Source organism: Mastigoproctus giganteus, chromosome 6, assembly GCF_048544385.1.
Source record: "Mastigoproctus giganteus isolate SK-2022 chromosome 6, ASM4854438v1, whole genome shotgun sequence".
Lineage (NCBI taxonomy): Eukaryota > Metazoa > Arthropoda > Arachnida > Uropygi > Thelyphonidae > Mastigoproctus > Mastigoproctus giganteus.
Genome location: NC_143580.1, coordinates 60,684,322 through 60,694,544, shown reverse-complemented (window position 1 = coordinate 60,694,544; position 10,223 = coordinate 60,684,322).

Below are 10,223 nucleotides of genomic sequence, written 5' to 3'. Positions count from 1 at the left end.
CGTGAGAAATAAAAATCTTTTATTTCCTCTAAGGTTCCTTCGATCAACCCCCAACAAGTGCGACTCCCACAAATGAAAGCATCGCCCAGACAGTTGGTACTCTGAAAATAAAAGCGAAAAATCAGTTTAAAAATAATAGAAAATTAAAAACTAAATTTATTCTACCAATGTCCAAAGACACCTGTTGTTGGACGTTTCTGGGTGAGTGCAGAAAAAGAAAGAAAGAACTCTTAAGTATTAAGAATGCTCTTTTGCGTTCTAACTTATTGATACGTACTTGGCAATGTCAGCAGCAGCTGCAGAGAACGAGTTTTTTTTTTTCGTATCCGTTCTTCTGATTTACAGTATCTTTCAGCCATCGTTACTTAAGATGGCAACCCCATTTTTTTTTTTTTTTTCCTGGGGAAGGGTTCCTTAATTCCTGGGAAAGAGTTGCTTAATCCTTCCAGTTCCTTTGCGTGCCGATAACTGCAAACGACCGCTTTGATGTCATCAGTTTTTATTGCTGGATCCTAAAAGAAAAGTGATCAATATTCGTAATGGTGACAATCGAAATACTTCACTCAGCCATCGCTACCCTACTAATAAGAAGGATTCGTAAAAAAATGTTGTATGAGGTCAACTTTCTGTTTTAATTTGGATATTATAAACGCTCAAATCTTCCTTCCGTTCTTTTCCAAGTCACCATCTAGTTTTTGGTAACTTGGCTTCTACTCTGCATTGACCCACTTTTAAAGAAAATCGAAAATCCTTGGGAGGAAGAATAAACTCTCCAGAAGCAAAAAGAATAAACTCTCCAGAAGCAAACTTTCCTTAAATCGAAAATAATTCCGTGTAATAGCGAATATTACCAAAGAGGACATCTATTTATCAATACAGAATTCAAAGGAAATGAAATGCAAAATAAAACTATAAAAATAAAATAAATAAACAAAATAATCAGAAATACTCACTTTTATAGCAAGAAATTCCACTCCAGATCAGACTTTTTCTAGCTGTTGAGGAAAATGTGTTCCTCAGATAGTGCCCTCGTACAATTCCTTGTACAGAGCCATCAATTCCTGTCCTCCACATTAAAAAGACGCTGTGGAAGTGACAAAGAATAATTGTTCAATCATGCATTGTTTCAATTGAGAGAGCACCAAGTTCATCGACCACCAAATTGAACAATCTCTGCATTGTTTGTTTTCAGTTATTTAATCTTTCGGAATCCTTGGGTCATCACTCAACAATATCGCCAGTTTCCTATTGCACAACATCTCAATTGTTTGCAGTTCATCCTTCTTAATGATTGAAATCGCTATCCTACACACACACACACACACACACACACACACACACACACCACATACACATTTGTTTCCAAATGTCTGATTATACGACCGCTTGAAAATGAAATACATTGATAAACAACATGCGCTGATCTTCAGAACATGATTGAACCCTAGTCACCACATTCAATTCACATCTGACAGAAGTGTTGCAGATGTCTGGTAATGCTTTAAATCTTTCCCAATGAGAAACTATTCACCATAAGTTGGCCATCAATTCAAAACAAACAGAACTTTTCTCTAATAGTGTGATTAGAGCACTACAATGTGACTTTGCCCTATCTGTTAGTGCTTTAATCACACTATTCTTGTGATGGTTGGCCTGAGCTGAATTATAATGCGAATATTGGCTTTTATACATGGGTTTTTTTATAAACTTTGGTCTTTAGACACGGGCCTTCTCTATAGACCAACACATCCAAGAACGGCAAAACCCCTCCTTCTACCTCCGAGGTGAATTGTATGAACGGGGAGAATCCATTAAGAAAATTTAACACCTAATCATCCCTCCCCTTTCGAATAATCGAGAACGTATCATACACGTCTCTCTTCCACGGACGCATAGGGAGAACCATGTCACTAAATAATCTAACCTCGAGCTCCTCCATAGCCAGATTAGCTATAATCGCATTAATGGAGGAGCCCATGGCTGCATTGTGAACCTGCTTATACATTGTGTCACAAAATACCATAGTGGTGCTTGAGAGACATAATTCTATGCCCTTACAAATATCTTCCAAACTTAGTTGTGTCCTACTGCTTAAGGTTGTATCTCTCTGTAGGGCCGTGTGTGCACAACGCATCCCATGGTCAATTGAAATACATGTAAAAGAGATGTCACAATTTCATTTTCTTCTATACGTTGCTCTCTTATAAAATGAACAAAGTCCTTGCTGTCCCTGACACTAAACTCGCAAAGTCCTACTAACGGTGACAACAATTTGACCAGGAAACCGGATAGTGCATATATGGGACTGCCTATAAACGAAACCTGAGTGGAACCCCCACTTTGTGTATTTTGGGCAGGCCATAGAATCTCGGTATTTGGCTTCCCGTTACATGTAACGACCAATACTGCTCCTTAGAGATCTTATTAGTCTTTAACCAGCCCTGTACCATTCTATTAACCTGACGTTCCAGATTCAGCAATGGATTTTTGTGAATAATCTTATAAGTTGCTCGACATTCAACAAGTTTAATGCTTTGCCTAAATATACCTCCTTATCCAGAACCACCGTTACCCTGCCTTTATCCGCCGGTAGGACCACAATACTATCATCTTGCTCGAGACTCTTAAGTGCTAATTTTTGCCTAATATTAAGAATAGAGGGAGCTTTCTTAGCTTGACTTTGAATGGCTGCCGTCTTTACCAGAATTTCGTTAGCCACGTCCTCAGGTAACTTATTTACCGCCCTTTCAATGCCCTGTAAGATATAAAATCTTTCAAGTATTTGTATATAAAGATAACAGATCGTCGTCCCCAAACTGAGAAATTTAATAAGAAAGGATACGTTAGGAACAGTTATATTGTAAAATAAAATATAACACATCAAATAAATTGAACAAAGTGGATCTTTAAAAATATTGGGGAGATTAAATTAAGGAGAGGGCTAATCGAAGGGAAGGGAGAGTCGTGGGAATTACTGCACGAACATTTCTACCAACAGATGGATAAACACTCAGCTATAAGTACCGTAAACAAATCTGAAAATCTAAAACGGGTAGCAGAGCCATCAGTAAATAGGCGAGAAAAAGGGTCGCTCAAGAACAACAATAGAAAGGTGAGCCGGATTAGCCGGAGCATCCCTTTGATCAGAGACTCCGGGAGACAAACAGGAAGTGAGTACACGACTAATACCGTGTGCAAAACAATAGGGCTAGCGTCTGGTTGTCCGCAATAGCTTGTTCCGCAGAAATGTAGGGTAGGTGCGAAAGTAGTAACAGGTGTCTGTGACTCGGCAGACTTCAAAAGAGAGCAGACGGCCTGGGAAAGGAATATTGATATTAAAATGGGAGGTTGAATCTAGCGGGGATGGAGATAGCATGGGAAACCCACACTAGCGAATAGTGGGGATGTAAATTTAAATATTAAAGTATGAATGGTTGAATTTCTGAGCGAAGGTGGGCCAAAAAACAAAAAAGGGCGGTACACAAATTCGAAGAACAAAAAGAGAGCGCGCGTAGTCCTGTCCTGTCAGTCAGTTGAGAAAGTTCTGACAAAGTTAAGATGGAGTAGTAAGTGGTGTAGGATTAGATAAGTTTAAGTCAATAAGTTAAGAAAGGTTATACGAGTTTCATGACAGAAGAGAACAGTCGATTACTTAGTCATAAATACATATTTTTTTTGTAAAATCGAGAAAACAGTCGAGTAGTTGGTCATATGGTTATAAAATATATATATATAAAAAATACATATTTTTTTAATAAAACACCTCCACACTATTCCATTTTCTTAAATAACTCCCCCTCCCCCAGCTTGAGCTGAAGTGCGGCTCTTCGGATTCTTTTTTTTTTTTAATTAGATCAAAAGTGACTCTTCACTCAAAAAAGGTTGCCGACCCCTGCAGGACTGCCACTGATATTGGCTGTAATAGGAGACCTATGTACACTGAAAGGACAGAATTCATGGGATACTTGTTTCCTGGGCAATGCGACGCTGTCTCGCCCTCTCGCTAGTGAACGAACCCACCGCTTGGCAGGTATCTATGTTCACTGCTGCCACGTAGACGGTAATTCAATGTCAGTGTTATAGATAAAAGTCGTGAATTAACCGACTTTGAAAGCTGGATGATAGTGGGCGCCCAACGCATGGGTCACTGTATTGCGAAGGTGGTACAGAAATTGCACTATTCCCGTTCGACAGTATCAGTGTATCGGGAATACGCAATTTCCGTTATAACATGTCATCGTGGACAGCGCTGTGGGCGGAGAAAGGCGATGGATGAATGTGGCCGTCGACGTCTGCCTCGCATTGGTTCAGCCAACTGAAGAGCGACAGTGGCACAAATCACCACCGATTTCAAAGAGCGAGGTGCCAGAAACGTCTCCACCAAGACCATCAGGACATCATTAGCTGCAGTACTTTATGGGAGCCGCCGACTCACCAGAGTCCCATTGCTAAACCACGACACAGGACTCTACACCTCAACTGGGCAAACGAACATCGGCACTGGACCTTGGATAATTAGAGACGGGTCTCCTAGTCAGATGAGTCCCGTTTCCCGTTATTTTGAGCGAACAGGAGGGTGCGTATGTGTCGGAAACTGCACGAAAGCTATGCACCCGTCATGTCAACAAGGAACTGGTCAAAGAGGTGGACGGTCGATGATAGTCAGGGGCGTGTTCAACTGGCACACGTTGGGACCTCTGGTACGTCTAGACGCATCTCTGAACGGTCTAGGTTACGTATCCATCCTTGCAGACCATCTGCATCCTTTCATGGTCATCGTGCACCTACAGAGCAATGGACTCTGCCAGCAGGACAATGTGCCTGCCCACAGAGCCGTGGTGACTACAATATGGTTCGAAAAGCATTCCGCAGATTTTACCACCATTGGAATGGCCTCCCCGTTCACCGGAAATGAACCCTGTGGAACACCTTTGGGATGCTGTGGAAGAGTCCGTTCGAGCTTTGGATCTTCCATCCAGGAATGCGATGGAATTATGGACAGCGGTGCAGCAAGCATGGATGGAAATACCTGTGGAACTCTTTCGTGAACTAGTGGACTCAATGCCTCGCCTTGTGACTGCCCTTATCCGGGCTAAAAGTTGGCCTACCCAAAAACTGATGGCTAAACAAAGTTAATTAAAAAATCTGACAAACACATCCCTTGGGTTTTAGTAAAAATGCTCTTTTATTTAACAAAAGCCAATATTTTACCTTTTCTCTCTCTCTCTCTCTCTCTCTCTCTCTCTCTGATAATTTCCTCTAATTCTATTTGTTTCTACGGACTATGTTTTGAAATGTGCAGAGAAAGTTTCTACTCATGTCGAAATTTATCTGTTTATGTTCTTATAGTGTGTGGCTATAAGAACATAAAGATAAATTTTCATTAAGAATGGTGATTTTATGGACAAATAAGTATCATCTTTCGTTGTGCAAGTCTTGGGAAGTTTCAAACGATGTCCGATGCTTACAGGAACCATGATGTAATGGTTATCGATATTACATCATAGTTCCTTTTTTTTTTTTTTTTCAGTTTTATAAACGACAACCAGGGAAAAAAGTAGTGCACTTCTTTAAATTTCTCATTAAAGTGAAACAGACAGTGGTCAAACATCAAAAACAATCAATGGAATTTTTTCTTTAATTTTGCTTGTAAGTTCATGGTTAAGTCATATTAGATGTTTTTTATTATTTATTGTGGAACACATTTTTTGTTTATTACAATTACAATGTTGTTCATAATGATACAAGAAGCATTATTTATTTAAAGAATGGGTTTCCAGTTAAAGTTGAAATATCAGTTGATAAATCCAAATAGCTCTAGAATCCTTACGAACCAACTTTGATGCAAACTTCCCTATTCAACTTAAGCAGCCTCCCTTACCCAGAAGAAGTGTCTTCTCTGCCAGTCTCTCTTAATACAGGAGAGCCCCAACTGTCCCCAAGACAGGAATACGAAAATTTCCAATATCAATGCCTTGTTGAAATGTAACCATCATAAACTTAAGTATACTTGTTCCAATGTCCCTAAATTCTCAGGGCCCCAGTGAACTCCTTATTCCCTTTATAATTATAATGAAATGCTAACATGACTACTGCATAGTACTGAGTAGGCTGTGCCTTTATTTCTGTCAAGTAAGAAAAATTCAGTTTTAAGTTACAGTGAGAAAATTGTCAATACAAAAAATTCACTGATCTCACCTCTTTGAGATCGCTTTTCCTTCTATAGATAAAAGACACATTATCTAAAATAAACTCTTAGCATCTCTATGTCAAAAGAATTAATGAACATAAACGTGGCATTTTATTTATTCTTCACTCTTCATAAATAGTTTAACATTTCCAAGTAAAGAAAGCAGGAATTTCAGAATTAAAACAATGAGATTTGCTAGTTACACTGGTTTTGTTTTATTTGTATTTTCGACAGTTTGCACAAATAAACGTATGTCTTCAGCCAGTAAAGCGGGTTCTTCCATCGCTGCAAAATGTCCACCTCGTGGCATGTGAGTATACCGCACAACGTTCTTCAGTTGATATTCAAAAACACACTTGGGTGCCAAAATGATTTCATTTGGAAAAGCTGCTACTGCAGTTGGAACTTTCACTGGAAGCCTGAAAGATATTTGACGTGTTAAAATAGATGCATGAACATTTAATGTGTTTCAACTAAATCAAGCAAATCATAGTAGATAAGTCGGGTATTCAAACACATTTGTATAAAGGTTCTAGAGCCAGTCTTTTAATGAACATTTCAAAAATGCACAACTCCAAAAAGTTATGAGTAATATTTCCAGTAATAACGAGATTTCAATAGCTGCCTTCACACTAAGACTAAACCATCAGAATTACCGTTCAGTGAAATGGATAGATTGGAGGATAGCGGGCTGCATAGGAGTTTAAGTTCCGAAATCATTCCCATCGATGCCTGTAAAATGTTGTAACATTGAACTGTGCTTCCTTCTGATTCAATTTGCATCTCACCGTGAAGTCCCTTATTACATTATATGGAATTAGACTTCGGGCTAAACGTTCATATGCTTCTTTGTATGTGTGATCCCTACCACAACCACCAAAGTAACTGCATTCTTTCGGACTTTCGTGCACAGAATGTAGCTCTTCCATTATGGATTCATGTACTGAACGGGAAGTGTCCTTGTCACCATCAAGAATATCGATGAGCTCATCGATATTCGGCACTGTTTCATTCACAATTCACAGCCTCCCTCAGTTTGAAGTTTCAAGCCATTGGTATTTTTCACGGTTTCAGTAGCTCGGTCCTGAATAAAGATCATCACTTCTAGCCATTTCTACCTGAGCTGGTCCCATTGGGTGTTCTATATATGTGCATATGCTCCAGCACTGTCTAAGACAGGGGTAGGGAACCTGCGGCCTTTTGTCTTCCTCTCAAATGCAAAATCCGCCTTTTGTTTCATGACATAACACCAAACTCAAAATATTTTTATGTAAATTTTATCTATTCTCTTTTTTATATATCGTTATTTTCCTTATATAATTTAGTTTACATTTAACGCATATTATAAGTAGCATATATACTTGGAAAAAGAAGTAAGCCATTAGCGATGTGGAAATCACAAAAGAATGCATTGTTGAAGTTGTGGAATGTATAGATTCAGCTAAGGTTAATAAGTACAAACAACTACCTCTTTCAAGGAGGACCTTAACTGGTCGGCAATATGAATTAGCCTGTAATATAACAGAACAACTTCGTGCAATATGCCAAAGCAAACACATTTATTATTCGATCACCTTGGATGAATCCATTGACATTGACTCAGCGCAGGTGTTATAACTGCGGATTTTCAATGTTGCAAGGAGTTACTGGCTTTGGGTACCCTTACAGCCAGGACACGTGGAATTGGCATCTTCAAAGAAAAATGCCGTGAAGCGAAACTGAATTTATGTAATTTAGTAAGTGTATGCACAGATAGCACACCTTCCATGAGAGGAAAACATGAAGATTTTGTTACGTTACTACAGAAAGAATTGGCCAGATCCAGATACTTCGATTTCCTTTCACTGTATTCTTCATCAGCAGAATCTGTGTGCCAAATCTACTGTTTTAAGTGACACATTAAATAAATGTTATAGGTATTGTAAACTCATTCGAGCAAAAACATCACGACGTCGCCAATTTCGTACCATTCTTCTGCTTGATGACGAAACATTCAGTGTGGATCTGCCATATCATTCTAAAGTGTGCTGGTTGTCCCAAGGATAAATACTTGTCACACTTTTATCTTTGCCAAAAGAAATCACCAGCTTTTTTGAGGAACTGAATCAATAGTGTGAATTGTCAAAAGTGGAATTATGCAGAGATACTGCATTTGTGTGTGATATAATGTCAAAGCAAAATGATATGAATATTTTTATGCATGGTAAAACCAAATATATATATGATACGTGGCTTAAAATACAGGCATTTAGGAAAAAGCTGACCTTTTTCAAAACCTTGGTTACCTGATTGGAACTTTCAGTTGAATACTTTTCTGAACTGGCAAAAGTAATTAATGAATAGGATACAAACAATCATTAAGCAAATGCAACATGAAACAATACAGAGCTGTTCTAGACTCCCTAATTGAAGAATACAATGAAAGGTTTGGTGATTTTGAGAAACATGATCTCACACCGAAACTAACTTTTCAACCACACCTGATTGATGTCTCCAAAGCACATGACGACTCATAGATGGAATCAATTGAGCTCTCAGAAGATAATATTCTGAAGTCTCTATATGACGCGAAGAAGGATCCTCTTCAAATATGGAAAAATGCTGTTGAATATCCATGTCTACGTCAACATGCTAGTCGAATTCTATCTTGTTTTGGCACAACCTACTGTTGTGAATTAACATTTTCATATATGACACAAATTAAAACAAGCTGGGATCTCAGATGACGGACATTCAATTGGAGGATCAATTAAAACTACGCTCAACGATGTTGGAACCAAATATCAGACTACTATCTGGCATTAAGCAGTCGCAAAAAAGTCATTAAATGGTTGGTTTTCTAAGTTCGTCCATTTTTAGTTTTGTTATCACCTTTGCTAAACCAATAAATGTCTTCCCTAGTTTTTTTGTTTAAATTCCTCAACAGGCTATAATTAAAATTGTAAATATTTCTACAAAAATATTATTTTATTTTTGTATATATTAAATTCTCAGTATGCGGCCTAATAGTATCTTGGTTAAATAAAATATGGCCTTCCAATGTAAAACGATTGCCCACCCCTGGTCTTAGATGTATTGTATATGTACTTGTCTTCGGTGGCACCCAGACTAAAGTCTATCTCCATCTGTGTCACCTGTATTCAAGTACATGTAGTACTACTACAAACAGGCCTGCAGTGTAAACGTAAAGTGTAGTGCCGTGTTCGTGTTGCTGGCAGGCCAATTAGCCACCAGGGTGTATGCTACCTGGTGCCCATCCCTGGCCCGTGGAGCTGGGCCTGGTTCTACTATGCCGTACTGTCTATGCTATAAGTACAAGATCCCGCACCCACAAGTAGTAGCACAAGACTAGTGGGTGCCATGCAGTATTACTGGTGGCTGCGAGATCTTGGTTAAGAAACCCTATCTAAGACATCGTATCGTATATGTACTTCAGTGGCACCCAAGACCTCTCTGCTCCACTCCCAAGCTTCTTGCCCTTCCTTAGAGGCTACATTTTAAAGATCACTTCCTCCCTTATCAGAACCTCCATCTAGCTCAATCCTTGGATACCGACCTGTGTAAAATTGTAGATCACAAAAAGTATAGACGTCTCATCCTAAATTTGCGCGTGTGTTCTCCACAACCATCAACTGATTTAAGATCGGATCGGCTTGGCAAGAATCTCAAGGAAAACCAAACTCGAGGAAACTATCTTGTGTTATTTGAATTAAATGTATTATTTTTAATTTGATGTATTATTATTACTTTTTTTAGGTTAATATAGTTGTTGTTGTTGTTGTTTTGGTTTTTAGGAGCATTAGCAACTAAGGCCATATTGCTCCGGAATATGCGGTGGTCATTCCCTGACCTTTCCGCATCCTCCATATTTGGTGGTGACGGGTTGGAACCCCGGTCTAATCAAGAAGCGTGTGCTATGCACTGCTGCTCCTTCCCACCTGGCTACGGAGGCGCCGTTAATATAGTCTGCTTGCTGTTACTCATAGATAGTTTTCCTCTAATTTAATCGTATTAAGGCTATTGTACTTGATTT